The sequence below is a fragment of the Lissotriton helveticus genome, chromosome 2_2 (assembly GCF_964261635.1).
Source record: "Lissotriton helveticus chromosome 2_2, aLisHel1.1, whole genome shotgun sequence".
In the NCBI taxonomy this organism is placed as follows: domain Eukaryota; kingdom Metazoa; phylum Chordata; class Amphibia; order Caudata; family Salamandridae; genus Lissotriton; species Lissotriton helveticus.
Genome location: NC_136060.1, coordinates 460,469,764 through 460,487,944, shown reverse-complemented (window position 1 = coordinate 460,487,944; position 18,181 = coordinate 460,469,764). Strand labels below are relative to the sequence as shown.

The 18,181-nt window shown below is 45.5% G+C and overlaps 1 long non-coding RNA gene across 1 annotated transcript in view; it reads right to left on the bottom strand.

The window, feature by feature from the left end:
• LOC144821533 (uncharacterized) overlaps positions 1 to 18,181 on the bottom strand; it is a 58,739-nt gene that overhangs the window by 15,830 nt on the left and 24,728 nt on the right. The window contains exon 2 of the long non-coding RNA XR_013608376.1: positions 88 to 316. This is a non-coding gene — a long non-coding RNA (uncharacterized LOC144821533). The remainder of the gene's footprint in view (positions 1 to 87; positions 317 to 18,181) is intronic.

Sequence of the window (18,181 nt, the reverse complement as noted above, 5' to 3'; positions counted from 1 at the left end):
AGGGATAGACTCTTCCCTTCCCTCCCCTGGACGCGGGACAGTATTAGCAGCCCCCCTGCGGAACCAGCCTCGCACTCTGGAACTTACCTGTGGGAGCCACGCTCCCCGGTGAGCTTGGCTGGCAGAGTCGTAGTACCGGATAGGGTCCGACGCCCCTTCTTGACTGCTCGGCGTAGGGCCACTCCTCGGCTCCAATCTCCTGGGCGGTCAATTTCCCGTCTGGTCGGTGTCCTCTTCCCCGAAGTCGTCTTCTCTCCAATCCCGCAAGGCTTCCGGATTCTCCCGGGTCTCGGACGTCGGCCACTCTCCTCTTCCCCTTTTTTTTATTTTTTTTTATTTTTCAATGGCAGAGGCATAACGAATACAAGGATGAAACAGACAGGATTTAGGCAATGACAATCAATGACAAAAATTAAAACATATAACAAATAAAATATCTCTTTACAGATGTGGTCATTATTAAGTTAAATCCAATTATCGATAGGAGACCATAGCTTCCTAGCAAATATCTTCTTCCTCCGTCCTTTCAATTTGTAAACTGCATTGTCCATTCTATAAATGTTTAACAGCTTTCCTAACCATTGCTCAAATGATGGTGGATCGACATCTAGCCATCTTGAAGTAATACAGAAACGGTAAATAGACATTCCAATAAAAAGAAAATGTTCTTGATCAACAGATAAATTCTCGGATGGAAAATATACACCAAAGATAATCACAGAAGGGCATAATTTGATATTAACATTAAGCAAATTGGTCAGAAATGTTTCTATCTTGTTTATATATACAGTAAGTTTAGGGCAGCTAAAGAACATGTGACATGAGTCTGCTGCTAAAATTCCACAACGGCTACAGTTGCTGCCTTTCGTAGCTTTCTATTTGACCAGTTTAGCCGGTGTATAGTAAAGATCTAAAGAAGCCATGTAGTGTTGACTTTTAAGAGAGCTATTAATTAGTGTTGTGTTGCTAATCTCGAATGCCCTTGCCAAGTCTATCCCTACTATACACAGTTTCCTTTCCCATTTCTGGGCTTGATGATCGAGATCATCATGCAACCTATTAATCATTAACTGATAAACTGTGCCAATGCGGCTATCCTTCCTACCACTCTCCAAGACATCATTAGTCTCCATTGCGTCGCTGTATAAGAGGTTTTTTTTTACCAAAAAGCTACGGATTTGTAGATATTTAAAGAAGTCGTTTCTAGAAAGACCAAATGTATCTTGGAGTTCAGAGAAGGACATTAAAACCCCGTTTTGATACAGTTGCCCAATTGAATGAATCTGTCCCAGACGAGGCCGATGGATGGGGATACCTTGAGAAATCCCTGATAATGAAATATTGCAACAAATAGGTGTGTAAAAATTATATTTTGAAATTATCCGTAAAGCTTTATTCATTTGTCTCCAAACCAAAAAAGCAGAGAGAAAAACCTTAAATTTTGTTTTTTTGTAATAGCTCGGCTCCGTAAATATCAATAAAGATTGGCGCACATGGTCACCCATGAGCATTTCGAAAATAGATGGTGCCATATAGGTTTCGTTAGCATGATCATGAAATAGTAAAACCTTAATTGTTTTAAGAGTAATAGCCCAATAGTATATTCTAAAGTTCGGAAATCCCAACCCGGCACGCCCTTGCGGAAGAGTACACCACTTTAGAGATCTTCTTGAGCGACGATACCCCCATAGGAATCTGGACAACATCCTATCTATTTTATTAAAAAGAGACATAGAAAAGAATAGGGGAATAGTACGAAAAAAATCAAGGAATTTTGGAAAAATTAACATCTTACTGACATTGGTTCGTCCGAATAAAGATAAATGTAAATTATTTATCCTTTCTAGAGTCCTATTAGTGGATAAAAGTAAAGGATCCAGGTTTAGTCCAACAATGTCATCTATTTTGGATATTTGGAGGTATGTAGCAGTGGAGTTTAGTGGAATATCAGTGGGTGTACCAGTTTTAGAATGTATAATTTGGGTTTTTGAAATATTCAATTTGTAACCAGAGAATCTACCAAATTCACTGGCAACTTCAATTATTTTAGGTAAAGCGGTAGAAGAATCAGAGGTTACAATGGCCACATCGTCTGCATATGCTAAAACTTTGTAATCTACTTCATGAAGTCGGACTGGTGGGATGCCAGGTTCTATGATTAGTCTGTTCAAATAAGGTTCTAAATAAAGTGCAAATAAAAGTGGAGAACAGGGGCAACCTTGTCTGGTCCCCCTAGTGATTGAGAATGGTTTGGAAGTATCCGTACCTAGTCTTATTACTCCCTTTGCATTAAAATAAAGTGACTGTACAGCTTTAATAAATTGTGATGGGAAACCCTTCCATTCTAATACCGACCAAAGGAACCCCCAGTCTACTCTATCAAACGCTTTTTCGGCATAGAGTAGGATCACTCCGACTGGGGATTCCTTTGCTTGAGCCCAATCCAACAGTGCAATAACACGTTTGACGTGATCTGTAGTATCCCTATGTTTAATAAACCCGTGTTGAGTGTGAGAAACCAAACCTGCCATAACATCATTTAATCTATTTGCGAGGATTTTAGAATAAATCTTACTGTCTGCCGTAATAAGAGAAATGGGACGATACGAGCCTAGTTCCTTTGAATCCTTATTCTTTTTTACAAAAACAACTATGATGGCAGTGGACCAAGAATCAGGAGACTTATCTTGAAATGCTACATTAAAATTTTTTAACAATTCTGTCTTCAGCAAATGTCTAAATGTCCGATAAAATTCAAGGGGGATCTGATCGGGCCCCATGGCTTTGCCGGCTGCAAGACTCAAAATAGCCTTTTCAATCTCTTCCCAACTTATTGGCCTAGCAAATAAATCAGTATCATCTGTACACAATGAAAGTTGGTTAGAATTTTGTAAATAATTTATAGGATTGAGAGTCTTATCAACTTCATTATTATGATCGTTATACAGCATCTTGTAAAAGCCATGAAATGCCTCTAATATTCCTTCCTTACTTTCGTGAGAGACCCCATTTATGTCTTTAACACACTGTATTTCATTAAAAGAGGATTTTTGACGTAAACGCTGTGCTAAAATTTTCCCTGTACGTTCACTAAGTTCGTAGCGTTCAGTTTTATATTGTTTAAATTTTGCAGCTACTTCATCAGCAATATGTATACGAAGACCTGAACGTTCAATGGTTAGTCGTGTTTGTGCATCCTCTATACTAACATTATTTTTACAAGCAGTAGATAGTTCGAGCTCGGCCAGCCTGACCTTGTTTAGCCTGTCCTTAAAATCTGTTTGTTTTTTTTGCCTCTTATAATTTGCGAAACTGATTGTCTCCCCCCGTACAACGGATTTAAAAGAATCCCAGACTACCTGTGGGGAGGCAGAATCATTGTTTATTAGAAAATAATCTTTAATAATTGTAGCCATAAACTGGAGGTACTCTTCGTCTAATAATAAGTTTCTCTGGAATGACCAGGATCTATTTGGGTTTTGACAATCAGTAGGGAATGGAATCTCTGCAATTATAGGGTTATGATCTGAAATGACTTGTGGTAATATTTCAAAACGGATTTTCTCCAGAAAAACTGAAGATACAAAAAAATAATCTAAACGGACAAATTTTCGATGGGGAATAGAGAAGAAAGTATATCCAGGGTCATTATAATAGAATTTATTCCAGACATCAGTTAGCCCGTTACTTAATACCAGATCTCTGAGTGCTTTATAGGTTTTGATCTTACGGCCCATATATCTCTTCCCTGATTTGATATTCCAATCGGCTGACATATGAATATTAAGGTCCCCACAAACTATTATCGGTTGTGTCCAAGTGGATAACTCTGTGTTCAAAGAATTAAATAATTCTGCGTCGTCCAGATTGGGGCCATACATACAACATAAAGTAAATTTACAGCTTCCAATTTTTAATTCAGCAAGCCCCCATCTGCCCCATTTATCAGATGATGTTTTTAAACACTTCCCTACTCCCTTTCGCATACAGATTGCAACGCCTCTCTTGATACCCATTTGTTTAGATGTAATCAAAACTTCTAATCCCAGATTATTCAAGAGAAAACGTTTATCCCATGAAATGTGAGTTTCTTGAATACATAACAAATCGATATTCAAAGTTTGGAGCATTGTACGAAACATAGCGATCTTCTTTAAGTCATTGAGACCATTAATATTAATAGTACATATTTTCACCTTTTTATACATATCAAAAACAGTGTAAGAAAAAAATTATTGACCATCATCACTAACATTTGCTCTTCTGTATTATCATTTGAATACCTTATATCCATCCCTGTATTGGACACCTCTGCCTTACACCCCCACCACCAACCGCTGCCCTTACCCACCCCCACCCTTACCCTTATTCCCAGACCCCCTCCCCCCACCCTCCCCACTATAGGAGGCACAGGAACTTTCAGTTCCTGAAACGTATGGATGCCGTGTCCCTAACCCCTAGCGTCTATACTAGGAAAAAGAAAAGGAAAAGAAAAAGAGAGAAGTAAGAGAAGGAGAAAGTTCAGAAGAGAAATAAGAGAAGTATAGAAAAGAAAAACATAGTAGTCCTGTATTTAAATAATTATTAAACAGTATAATTACTAAACGCATTATAATAGAATTTATTCCAGACATCAGTTAGCCCGTTACTTAATACCAGATCTCTACTGAACGCAAGTTCTGAATTTATCGTACTGTACATCAAAGTTCTTCATAATCATTCAGAGAGAATCCAAGTACTCCTTGGCTTTAATTGTAGAAATGAAATATTTTGTTTGGCCTTTAAATATAGTTTTTAGTTTTGCAGGACCTTGAAGAAATACTGCTACTTCCTTCTTCTGAAAATCAGGAATTAATTGCTTCAATTGCCATCGATGAGCCACAGTAGCTTGGCAATAGTCTGGTCGCACAAAGAACTGACAGCCTAGACCATCCGCTTTCTTATCTGGTCTTGCATTTGCATAAATAGATTCACGGGCAAGGAAGTTATTAAATGACACCAAAATGGCCCTGGGATAATTTTCTTGACCTTGTCGTGGTTTCCTTGCTATGAAAGGGAATCTATGTGCTCGTTGTATTTCCCGAGCCCAGTCCCAGTCAGTGATTTCTGGAAAAGCATCGTTTAATAAATTGATGATGAACCTCCTCGGGTCACCTCCTTCTTTATTTTCAGGGATCCCCAAAAAGCGCAAGTTGCTTCTGCGGGCCTGATTTTCCAAACTGGCTAGCTTGTCAGATAAGTCATCCTTTTGTGCTTTGAAATCTCCCACTTCTTGTCTTTGGGTCATGCATTCTTCTTCCAATACAGATATCCTGGCCTCTGCTTCAGTGACCCTGTCAGCGGTCTCTGAACATAATTTAATTGCACGACGTACTGCATTTTTAACTTTGGCACATGTCATTTGCGTGCGTTGATTCTCGGCCTTACTTTCTGCCCTATGATTCATCATGGTATCAAATATTGTTTTCAATGTGATCTCTTCATAATTATCTTGTGGCAGAGTTGGATCAGGTATAACATTATGGCTAGGCCCTGAAGTATCATTAGCAACAGAAGCGATAGATATTAGGTTGGGAGATAGGGAGTTCGCGTCGTTTGGTGATTTGGGAATGGTCTCTTTACTCGCTGCACGAAGAGATCTCTTCTTCTTCAGCTTCTTTTTAATGATAGTAGCCGCATTGGTATTATCAGGGCTTGAACTAATCTCACCGACAGAGGATGGACTCTCACAACTAAAGTCTGCCCAGTCTTTATTTAAACCTGTCGCTTCATCGGATGAGAGTTCTGACAAAGAGTAAAAGTTTTCAGGGAGCTCCTGATTATGTTGCTGCGCAATAGTTTCTTTTTCGTTTCGTAAATCACTAAATAAATCATTTGATAATAATGATAACGATGGGAGAGAGCATGCTCGGTTGATAGTAGCTCCACCTGAAACTGCAATTCCCATAATACCCTTCCTCAGAGAATCAGTCGGTATCAGAGTTGTTATCGAAGTTGAGGGATTATTAACGATATTCTGATTATCACCACTTGTAGATAGTTGATTAGAGGATTGTATTACAGTCAAATCGGTACTTTGATTATCAATACCATTATCAGTGATTTTCTTTTTTGCAGCATGCTTTTCGAACAGGTCTGGTAATGTTTGTAGCGCAGAACTTTTCATACCAGGTATTTCATTAGATTTAGTAGCAGCCCCCTTGTTAGAGTTCTTACCCTGTTTTGTAGCGGTTTTACCAGGAATCAGTGGTGTTACCTCTGCCATCTCGATCTCCTCGTTCTCTTGTCCCACGTCCTTCAAATTGGACACAGGGCCGTTTTTCTTGTTACTACGTGTAGCAATAGAGAGTGGAAGTGGCGTCTTCTTTTTCTTCCGTGAGCCCCCTCTGCCAGGAAAAACGCTACTCTGTGCCCAAAAAAGACAAAGTGTAGCACGCCACAGCGGGGACCGCCGACGGAACTCGGAGAAATTTAGTAACATTCGTGAACTCCGCCTGTCGCAGGGATAGTTTGTAGCAATTTGTTATTGTTATATGCTAGTATAGCGTGATGCGATTATCTCTCCACCGGTTTGGGGCGCTCTGCCTCCGAGGCTCTGTCTGTCCTGCACTGGTCGAACACTGGAAAAATCAGCGTCAATCACCAAACAATCTCGCCAATACTGGAGTCCTCCAGGAAACGGTCGTCTCTCTGCAGCTACCGTGCTCCGAATCCGACTCCAAAAATAGTAAGCGGAAATGGTGAACGCCTCTCAGGCTCCGCACAGCTCTGTCTCCGTCTCTCAGCAGCCCGGCCCGGGGCAGCCTCTGCAAGCAGTGGCAGTGGCAGCAGCCGGCCGGAATCTACCAGCGTGTTCCTCTGACAGGTAAAATGAGCCCGCTAGTTAAGATAATCAGCAGAATTAGCAGAGAATCACATAGTCGGCTCTTGAATAATTAAACACGGAAAATAGCTAAGTTTCTCCTTCCCTTCACGATGAAACGCCAGGAGCGAGGGAGCTAGCTGCCTACACAGCCTTCCCCACGGCAGCCATCTTGCCTCTACTACTATGACTCTCCTCTTCCCCTACTTGCTGAAGTATCCCTCTCCTCTCTCTCGGAGTCCCTGATTGGTTCATGTGACTCGGCCACGTGATCGTAGTCAAAGTCCTCAGCAAACAGGAAGGTTGGTGAAAGAAAGCGGCGGCTGCTATCCAGGTCTATCGGGTCCCACGGTAACTGTGAAAAAAAAAAACAGGAGAGGCATAAAAGGGTAAGGGTTCCTCGTCTTCTCTGTTCCATAGGTCGTCAGGCGGTGTTTCCTGACATATCCCTCCCCTGGACTGTACCGGTTTGGGGGACTGAGGAACGCGGGAGAGAAAATCTGTGGCAGCATTGGAACTCCCCTTTCGATGGCAGACCTCGATGGTATAGGGTCGTAGGGAGAGGAACCATCTGAGAACCAGTGGGTTGTTCCCTTTGTTACAGCTCAACCATTGGAGAGGGGCATGGTCAGTATACAGAAGAAAGGGTACCCCCTCTAGATAATATTTCAACTTATCTATTGCCCACTTGACTGGCAGACACTCTTCCTCAATGGTTAATTAGTTCTTTTCCCGGGGAAATAGTTTTCTGCTGATAAAGGCCACCGGACGTTCTTGTCCGTCCGGATCCTCCTGGGAAAGAACAGCCCCTAGGCCTGTGTCAGAAGCGTCTGTTTGAAGGATGAAGGGGCGACCAAAATCAGGAGATACCAACACAGGACCAGAGGTGATACATGTTTTTAAGTCTGAAAATGCCTGGAGCGCAAGTAGAGAAGGGGAGAGAAGGTCTTTTTCCTTAACCCCTTTTTTGAGTAAATCTGTAAGGGGTGCTGCTATCTGAGAATAGTGAGGGATGAATCTTCGGTAGTATCCGAGTAGTCCCAAAAAGGCCCTAACCGCTTTTTTAGTGGTAGGAAAGGCGGTATTAAGAATGGCCTGGACTTTCTCTTGTTGGGGCTCGAGAAGAACATTTCCTAAGAGATATCCCAGATACCTAACTTGCCTGTATGCTACCTTAGATTGTTTTGAGTTGAAATGTAACCCAGCTTTCTGGAGGGCTTGAAAAACGTTCTGACAATGCACCAGGTGTTGTTCCCAGGTGGAGCTAAAGATGATAATGTCGTTGAGGTATGCAGCGGCATATCCTCGATGCTCCCTCAATACGAGATCCATGAGTCGTTGGAAAGTAGCAGGGGCTCCGTGTAACCCGAAGGGTAACACGGTAAATTCATAGAGGCCGGAGGGGGTGGAGAAGGCAGTTTTAGGTTGGTTTTGGGGAGAGAGTGGTACCTGCCAATAACCTTTGGTCAGATCCAAGGTTGTAATATACTTCGCTTCTCCCAGCTGTTCTACCAGCTCATCCACGCAGGACAAAGGGTAGGAGTCAAATTGTGTAAATGGAATTTACGGCCCTAAAGTCGATACAAAACCGGATGCTACCATCTGGTTTCGGGACGAGGACTATGGGAGAGGACCATTCGCTCTTGGAGGGTCTTATAATTCCAGAGTTTAACATGTTCCGTACTTCTTGTTCTACGGCTTCTCCACGAGCGGCGGGAATCCTGTATGACAGTTGTCGTACAACTTTCCCTGGAATGGAGTGTTCGACTAAAGAGGTCTGTCATGGCTTGTCGGAAAAGAGCTCTGAAAAGGAGGAAAGGGCTTTAGAGATTCTCTCTCTACTTGGGAAAGTTCAGGATTTATGTCTAGACAATCTAAAGTTGTGTCCGTTATTGTGGTTACCATAAGAGTCGAACTGGGAGGAAGGCCTAACCATTTTTTTTAACAGGTTGATATGGAATATTTGTGTTTTGGTCTTGGATAGGAGTAACTTATATGTGGTGAGTCCTATTTTCTCGATTATTTCATAGGGCCCTTTCCACTCAAACCTGCCTTTTGGAATTACGGAAGGTAGTAAGACCAAAACCCAATCATGTATTTGGAGATGTCGCCATTTCTTTCCTTTGTCATAGAAAGTCTGTTGCCTCTGCTGGGCTTTCTCTAGATTGCTATGTGCAAACTCCCGCAACTTAGCCAACCTTGCCCTCAAACCCCTCGAGTATTCAAGCAGAGAATGGGTTTCCTCAGGTGTTTCCTTCTCCCAAGCCTCTTTGGTCATCTCGAGGAGAGTGCGGGGTTGTCGACCATACAAGAGCTCGAACGGGGAGCAACCCAGACTGCTCTGCTTTTGGCATCGGATGACAAACAGTGCCAAAGGTAAGAGGGCGTCTCAATTGGTTCCCTCAGCCTTCATCATTTTTTTAAGGGTAAGTTTGAGCGTACCGTTATACCTCTCGCATAACCCATCGGTTTGTGGATGATAAATCGAGGTTATTTGGGTTATGTCCAAACTTTTACATACTTGACACATCAAGCGGGAGACAAACGGAGTACCTTGATCCGTGAGGAGTTCATGTGGAAAGCCTACCCTGTAAAAGAACTCTACCAACTTCTCACAGGTGTTTACAGCATTGGAAGTTCTCAACGGGAAAGCCTCAGGATATCTAGTTGCGTAATTAATGATGACTAAAGCGTATTGGTTGCCTTTGCGTGACTTAGGTAGGGGACCGATAAGATCCATGCCAATACGCTCGAAAGGCTGTCCAATGATTGGAAGTGGTTGTAGAGGGGCCGCTGGTGGTTTATAAGGATTTTTCCTTTGGCACACCTCACATTCGCGACAATATTTGGTTATGTGAGCGTGAATTCCTGGCCAATAGAAATGTTGTAGGAGAACGTCTCGGGATTTTAGAGCTCCTATGTGTCCCCCTAGGAGGTGAGCATGTGCAAAAAACAACCTGTTCTCTGAAACTTTTTGTTGTACTAAAAGCTGTGGAGGGCTTTGTGGAGTTTCTTTTCTATACAGGAGGCCTTTTTCCTTTAGGAATGCCGCATAGGTAGTAACATGAAGGCTGGCTTGTTGCCATGCTAGTAACAATTAGAGAGAGAGGGAAACACAGGGACACTCTCAGTCCTCCGGGGTCAATATATGTTTAAACAACAGAAGAGTGTCAGAATAAATGTGTAAGCACTAGAATAGAGAATGGAGGAAATCACCTAATTTCATCACACTGGAAATCATTAGGGATTATCTAGAAGCCCTCACTCACCACCCTGGGTGGTGACATGCTTCATCATCGGGCCCACCAGGAGAAGCCGAATGCCTCCCTGGTGTGCTACAACGCCAGATTACTGCGGAGCTGGTTGTTGTGACAGTGATGTGAAAAAGTAGTGATTTAAAAATGCCAAGAGGCTGTACCAGAAGAAAAATGTATTCGGTGGTCAGCTCGGCATAGATAAAACCAAATGTGTTTGGAAATCTACAAAGTATTATATTGGATGTTTCCACTTACAGTGGGGTCGACATGTTTCTGCCCGTATGTGTATGATTTACTGGGCTTTCATCAGGACCATATAGATGTATACCTCGGCGGTGTGGGCGCGCCAAGGCCCACCCTTACCAGAGGACGTGAAAGTTAAAATTTCAGTGAAAAAATGTGCAAAAAACAAAACAACAAGTAGTGGGGTATTGTTGCCATGCTATTCATAGAGTAGGGTCATTTTGTTGTGCATAGTGGGAATTCCTATCTCCTTGCCAAGGAGCTTTGGTGATGCACACAGGAGTCACCTTCTTTTTGTATTGTTCTATTTGGAGGCTGAAATATCGCATAAATTCTGGGTGATCAATTCCTAGGATGAGCTTTTCGGGTAAACTAGGAAGGACCCCTACTATGGCAGGTAGCTCCCTCCCATTGGGCATTCTAATCGTTATGAGGGCTTTTGGATACACTTTCACGTCTCCATGCACACACCCAATGGGGACTGTTTGTTGTGGAAGGATGTCTTTGGGCTGGACGAGAGGACTCCGTATGACAGACTGTCAACACCCTGAGTCTAAGAGGGCTCTAACGTGTACGCCATCAATTACTAGACTTACATAAAACCCAGTGCCCATTTCTTCTGTATAGAGGACCTGTCGAGGGAGATAGCTGACATCCATGGGTTCTTCTTGATTCCTTCTTTGTGGGCAGAAACGGGCCATATGACCCCAGGTTCCACACTCGAAACATTGAGGACCTTTTACGGTGGGTGGAACCGTTTTAAGGGGTTTTCCTTTAGTGGTTTCCGCCGGGGGGTTTCCCGTATTTTTCTTTTCTGTTTTATTAGGGAGGGGCCGTGACTTGTTCTCCCCTTCCCATATGGAGGGTTTTGGTTGAGCCCGAGAATATGTTGTGGCCATTTCAATGGTTTGTTCCATGGACAGACCGGTATGCTGCTATAGCCATCTTTCGGTAGGATAGGGGAGGGCCTCCAAGAACTGCTCGAGATAAAAGACATAATTTCTTCCTTCATATGGTCCTGTGGTTTAAGCCATTTGTCCGCCGCGGTTTTCAGTTTGTGGAGGAGAGTTTTTGGAGTGTCACCGGGATTACCTTTCTCTCTACGAAATCTCACCCTGTAAGCTTCTGTGTCCAATCCAAGATGATAGAGTATGATTTCTTTGATTTCGGTATAACCAGAAGTACCTGTGGGGTTAACCGCCTGATAGGCAGCTTGTGCTTCGCCAGTTAATAAAGGAGCAAAAAAAAAAAATGGCCATTTATTTTCGGGCCAGCCGGATGCTCTGGCTACTCGCTCGAAAATAACTAGAAAGGCATCTGGGTCTTCCCCAGCAACATATTTTTGAAGCGCAATGTTAGGGAAGGAGGAGAGGGATCCCTGACGTGGAGCTATATCCTTGACAGCTAGATCTTGTCGGTCCGTTAGTTTGTATAAGCCCTCCATTTGTTGGTTCATTGTCGTACTGAAAAGCTCCCTATCCGCCTGAGCAGAAGTCATATGCCGCTAGAGGGCCCATTCTAGTTTTGTTTGTCCCGCAAAAAGTTGCTGAAGTAGGTTCCCCATTTTGCGACAATGGATTTTAAAATCCCACTTCTGACACCATATGTCGCTTAGGACTGACAGGCGGACTCATTTTCACTGCTTTTAGTGTTTTTATTTAAGGATTTTCGAAAGAAAGTAACTGTTCGGAACCAAGATACGTCTTTCTATCAGTCCTTGTTCTGCAGGTACTCATCCTTTAAGGAAGGTTGTGCTTCCGTTGTTTCGTATCCAAGACTCCACTCCGGATATCAGGTTCCACATAAAAGAAAAGAAATTGACAAATGGTCAATTTGGACTCTCTTTGTCCGAAAAGGTTATAGGAAAAAGGGGTGAGGAAGAGCACCCAAACCGTCACCAATACAAATTCCCCGGGTGAGAAGACTGAAAAATGGAGGTCCCTACGGGTGTGTCTCCGGTGTAACAGGGATAGACTCTTCCCTTCCCTCCCCTGGACACGGGACAGTATTAGCAGCCCCCCTGTGGAACCAGCCTCGTACTCTGGAACGTACCTGTGGGAGCCACGCTCCCCGGTGAGCGTGGCTGGCAGAGTCGTAGTACCGGATAGGGTCCGGCTCCCCTTCTTGACTGCTCGGCGTAGTGCCACTCCTCGCTCCAATCTCCTCGGCGGTCGATTTCCCGTCTGGTCGGTGTCCTCTTCCCCGAAGGCGTCTTCTCTCCAATCCCCGATTGGTCCATGTGACTCGGCCACGTGATTGGAGTCAAAGTCCTCAGCAAACAGGAAGGTTGATGAACGAAAGTGGCGGCTGCTATCCAGGTCTATCGGGTCCCACGGAGACTGTGGAAAAAAAACAGGAGAGGCATAAAAGGGTAAGGGTTTCTCGTCTTCTCCGTTCCATAGGTCGTAACGGGGTGTTTCCTGACACACACCCATTGTGACTCCTCTTTATGATGAAAGATATTGTCCAAAAGATACTGTTTGCCTTTGTTGGTCAAGAAGGATTTTAACCAGGCGAAGGCATGGTGAGAAATTCTGAAGTTCTTAATCCTCTGCAATAGAATGGCCTGTGAGATGGTGTCACATGCAGTGAATAAGTCTAATAATATCAGCACAGTATTATTTCATTAGTCATTTTGATGGTTTCCAAGAATTCAAGCCTTGCCGACTTAGTTGAATGTTTAGGCCTAAATCACGATTGTCAGGCGTGGAGTAAATTGAAATTCTCAAGGCTACCACCTTGAGACCCTCACGGGCGAGTAGCCGATCTTAACAAGCAATGATTGATTGATAGTGGTACTACCATCATGCAGCACTCCCAGGCTGTGTATTCATTTAATTAGAACTCTTACTTTATTGCAACTTCGACTACTCTGAATGAATCAATCAAATCACTGCATTTTTAAAGCGCGCTACATACCCGTGAGGGTACTGATCGAAGAGCCAGGTTTTGAGGAGTCTTCTGAAGGCCAGCAGGTCCTGCGTCTGCCGTAGGCTGGTGGGGAGAGCGTTCCAGGTCCTGGCGGCGTGGTAGGAAAAGGATCTGCCGCCGGCAGTGGTTTTCCGGATACGTGGAACTGTGGCGAGGGCGAGGTTGGCTGGGCGGAGGTTTCGGGTGGGAGTGTGGAAGCTGAGACTGTTGTTGAGGTATGTGGGTCCGGCGTTGTGTAGGGCTTTGTGTGCGTGGATGAGGAGTTTGAAGGTGATCCTCTTGTTGACGGGGAGCCAGTGCAGGCCTCTCAGGTGGGGTGTGATGTGGCTGCGTCAGGGGATGTCGAGGATCAGTCGTGCCGCGTTCTGGATTCGTTGGAGTTGTCTCAGGAGCTTGGTTGTTGTTCCTGAGTAGAGGGTTTTGCCGTAGTAGAGTCTGCTGATGATGAGGGCCTGGGTGACGGTTTTCCTCATGTCGGGAGGGATCCATTTGAAGATACTGCGGAGCATGCAGAGGGTGTTGAAGCAGGATGCGGAGACGGCGTTGATTTGCGTGGTCATGGAGAGGGTGGAGTCGAGGATGACCCCAGGTTGCGTGCATGGTCTGTGGGTTCCGGGGCTGTGCCTAGCGATGTGGGCCACCAAGAGTCGTCCCAGGCAGATGGGGTGGGTCCGAGAATGAGGACCTCCGTCTTGTCTGAGTTCAGCTTCAGTCTGCTGTCCCTCATCAAGTCGGCTACGGCCTTCATTCCTCTGTGGCGGTTGGCTTCGGCAGTGTGGGGGTCTTCGGTGAGGGATATGATCAGCTGGGTGTCGTCAGCATTGGAGAGGATTTTGAGGTTATGTTGTCGTGCAACGTGGGCGTGTAGATATTGAACAGCGTCGGGCTGAGGGAGGATCCCAGTGGGACGCCCCAGATGATCTCGGTGGGTTTCGAGCGGAACAGTGGGAGGCGGACGCTCTGGGTTCTGCCGGAGAGGAAGGATGTGGTCCAGGCCAGGGCCTTCTCTTGAATTCCAGCGTCATGGAGGTGTGCTGATAGGGTGCAGTGGCAGACTGTGTCAAAGGCTGCTGATAGGTCCAGGAGGATCTGGGCGGCTGTTTCTCCTTTGTCCATCAGGATCCTGATGTCGTCAGTGGCGGCAATGAGGGCGGTCTTGGTGCTGTGGTTGCTGCGAAAACCGGATTGGTAGGGGTCCAGGATGTTGCTGTCTTCGAGGTAGCGGGTTAGCTGTTTGTCGACAACCTTCTCTGTCACTTTTGCCAGGAACAGGAGCAGGGAGATGGGCCAGAAGTTCTTGAGGTCCTTGGTCCGCCTTGGGCTTCTTCAGAAGGGCGTTGATCTTGGCGTGCTTCCAGCTTTCCGGGAAAGTTACTGTCTCGAAGGAACGGTTGATTGTTTTTCGTAGGTGGGGCGCGATGGTTGTGCTGGCTTTGTTGAAGACGTGGTGAGGGCAGGGGTCAGATGGGGATCCGGAGTGGATGGAGTTCATGATTTTGATGGTGTCTTCGTCGCTGACGTTGGACCAGGCGGTCAGGCAGCTGGTAGTCGCAGGGGTGGTGTGCTCTGTGGTGGGTGCGGGTGTGTGGGAGTTGAAGCTGTCGTGGATGTCTGATCTTGCGGTGAAAGAAGGCGGCCAGGGAGTCGCACAGGTCTTGTGATGGTGGGATGTCGGTGTTGGAGAGTTCTTTCACGATGCTGAAGAGCTCTTTGGTGTTGTGTGCGTTATTGTCTAAGCGGTCCTTGAAGACTGTCCTCTTGGCGGTCGTGATGAGTTGGTGGTGTCTGCGGGTGGCGTTCTGGTGGGCTGTGTGGCTGTCTGGTGTTCGGTCGTGGAGCCATATCTTCTCCAGCTTCCGACAGGTGCGCTTGGATGGTCTTCGGTGAACCAGGCGGCTTTATTGTTGGTGTGGTTGGTTGCTGAGGTCTTGAGATGGGCGAGGGTGTTGTCGCATTCGTTGATCCGCTGTTTGAGGTTGGTCATGGCGGTGTCTGGGTCGGTGGGTGGTCTCAGGGCGAGGGTGGTGGTCAGTTGGTCCTTGGTGATCTTGCCCCAGCAGCGGTGTGGCAGCTGTTGGGTGCGGTGGTGAGTGGTGGGTTTCCGGAAGGTGAAGTGGACGCATCTGTGGTCGGTCCAGTGGGGTTCGGTGGTGTGGTTGAAGGAGACTGTTGTATAGCTCCTATATATCCTTATATCGTGTTAAGTTAGCATAGGTACATTTGAGATTTAAACGCCATTTTTCCTTTCTTGCAACTTCTACACACGACCCTTAATTGTTGACTTAGCTTTCAACCTAGTGGTTTGCCGTGGTGTATGTGAGAATAATATGTTATTGCTCTGATATCAGTTTTGTTTAATAAACCATGTCTGCACGGAGAGTGCTGAAGTTTCAGGAGCAACACGATATGGAATTGTTGAGGTCTGATCTCCACGCCTTCATAGTCTTAACACAAGTGCAGGCTTTGTCAACTTGGGCTTGAGGCGGGATTGATATTGCTTTGCACGAGAATTGTTAACGCACTTGATGCGGTGCACATGCAGAAGAGAGCTGGTGTATGCTGATGTGATTCCTTCATGCTAGGACACTAAGGTATGGGCCCGCCCTAAAACAACCCAAAGAGACCTTCTTAGCTAATAATATAATATATGTGTTAGGGAGGGTGAGATATAAGTGTTGTTAACTCTTATTCATTACAGCATGTTAACATGCTGTCACCATTCGCTTTTTATGTCTTAGTAACTATGCTGATAATTTTGATACTGATAATAAGTATACTTGTATTATCTAAGATACTGCGCCTGAGAAGACGGCATTAGTAAATAAACATTTCAAATGCACATGTGTCTTCTTTACTCCATGTTCTGGTTTGTAATGATAATATAACGAAAGAGTGTTCATGAGTCCCACGTACCCTGAGGTACTGTAAGTTCATGTTCTGGTTTGTCTAAACATTGGGAGTTTGATATGTCCAATGAGACACTGTAGCTAGCTCGGTAAGGGGTGAGTTGGTTGCTAAGGTAAGTTTTGGGACACCCTAATTTGCCGAGGTTCCACTCCTCTGTGCACAGTTCTGTGTGAGTACAGAAACCCTGCAACATGGCGCCCAACAGTTTCGGTGGTCTTATATCATGACACTCGAGTAGTTTATCGTTCATGCCTTAACCCCTTCACGTCCGTTTCCGGAAAACGGGGTGTTGGTGAAACCTACCTATTTTTTGAAATAGGTCTTTATTCAAGCTTGATTCTTACTTAAACGGTTTCTTTGAATTACTACCCAGTTGTGCTACAAAGTATTCTTTGTGTTTTCTTGTTTCCAATTCTGTAATGGCGGCAGCGGTGGCTATTGCGCAGCATAGTCGCGTAGCGGTACGCAACCATCTTCAGACGTACCAGGTCCCAGTAGATGGGATGGCTGTGATTTTCGTGGTATGTGCAGATCCGGCGTTTCCTTACGAGTTGTTTTACTCTTGGGTTACGTTTCCGGCTGTGGACGCTAATTCTGGTTTGTTCCACTCCTACACCGCCTCGGATGTCCCGGCTGAATATACGCCGTACAGGGCATTGGAAATACCTATTGATCATTGGCAGCATCGAGTTTGGTTTGATGGCGCCCTCCCCCACTCTTTGTCCCCTGCGAGGTTAGGTCCACTCTCAATTCCAGGTACAAATTGGCCTGCGTTGGGTGGCTTTACCCCGCACCCGAATCACGGGGCTTGTACCCTGGCAGAAATTCGCAGGCTACATGTAGTTTCCATTTCCGTGATTCGTGCTTTAGTGCAATACATCGGTCGACATCTTCCTGGTGGTCCCCAGGGGGGTGCGGCCGCTCCCATGGAACGAGGCGGAATGCGTCTCAATCCAGTGATGGTAAATTCGGTTTTTGGTGCGCGTCCTGTTGACAACGATGACTTCCCATTCTGGCTAGCAGAGAAGTTTGATCAGCTGGAGGCGGTTTTTCCGAATTCTGCTCCTGCTGATAAACATAGAATGTTAACGATTACTCTACCGAAGGATATTACTCCTGAACTTGCTGACTGTGAAAGCTGGGGTAAAACTTTTGCGGCGGTTTATACGAGGTGCTTCGGCACCCCGTCTATGACTGCCCTACCTGAAATCATTAGACGTGTTCAGAATGATCACGGTCCGGAGGCAGCGGTTGAATTGGGTATGCGCCTGTGTGGTTCTTTTGAGATTGTAAGTGATCTCATTCTCTCCAATGTTAAAGGAGATGCAGTTAACTTTCAGGTGTCGAATGCTTTGGCTGCTCTGCCCGATGCCGACAAACCCCGCCAGTTAGCAAAGATTGTGGTGGCCGCTTATAAGACAATTGGCCGCACAAGTAGAGGTCTGAAATATTTTCCAGTGAAGGATAAAAAACAACCTCAGGGACAATCTGCAGTGACAGATGTCCAGCCCAAGTCCAAAAAACAGAATTGGCCTAAAAAACAGACACAGGGGAAGCAGACTACGCAGACTCAGGGTCCTTTTCCTGCAATACAAGCTCCTGCGCCACCCGAAAAAGTTTATGATTTGCGCGACCGCGCGATGATTAAATCGCCTGATCGTTTTCAGGGTTCTGATCTACGCTCTCCTCGTTCCTTTCAGGACACATCGGCCCCGAAGACCGGTGGAGGAGGAGGGGGTGGACGTGGACGTGGTGGCCAACAAGGACGTGGTCAGTCCCGCCAGACGGACGGCGCAGTGAAGCAGGAGGATTCTACGCCTAGGCGTCCGCAGTTTGCGAAAAAGAAAGTCGCAGCCTTAACAGCGCATCGATATGCCACAGATAGTGAGAACGCGGCTTCGGAATCTGACGTGGGCTCTGACCTTGCTGGACAGCGCGGCGGAGATAACCATAGTCAGAGAGGCGCTGCGTCCACTACTGA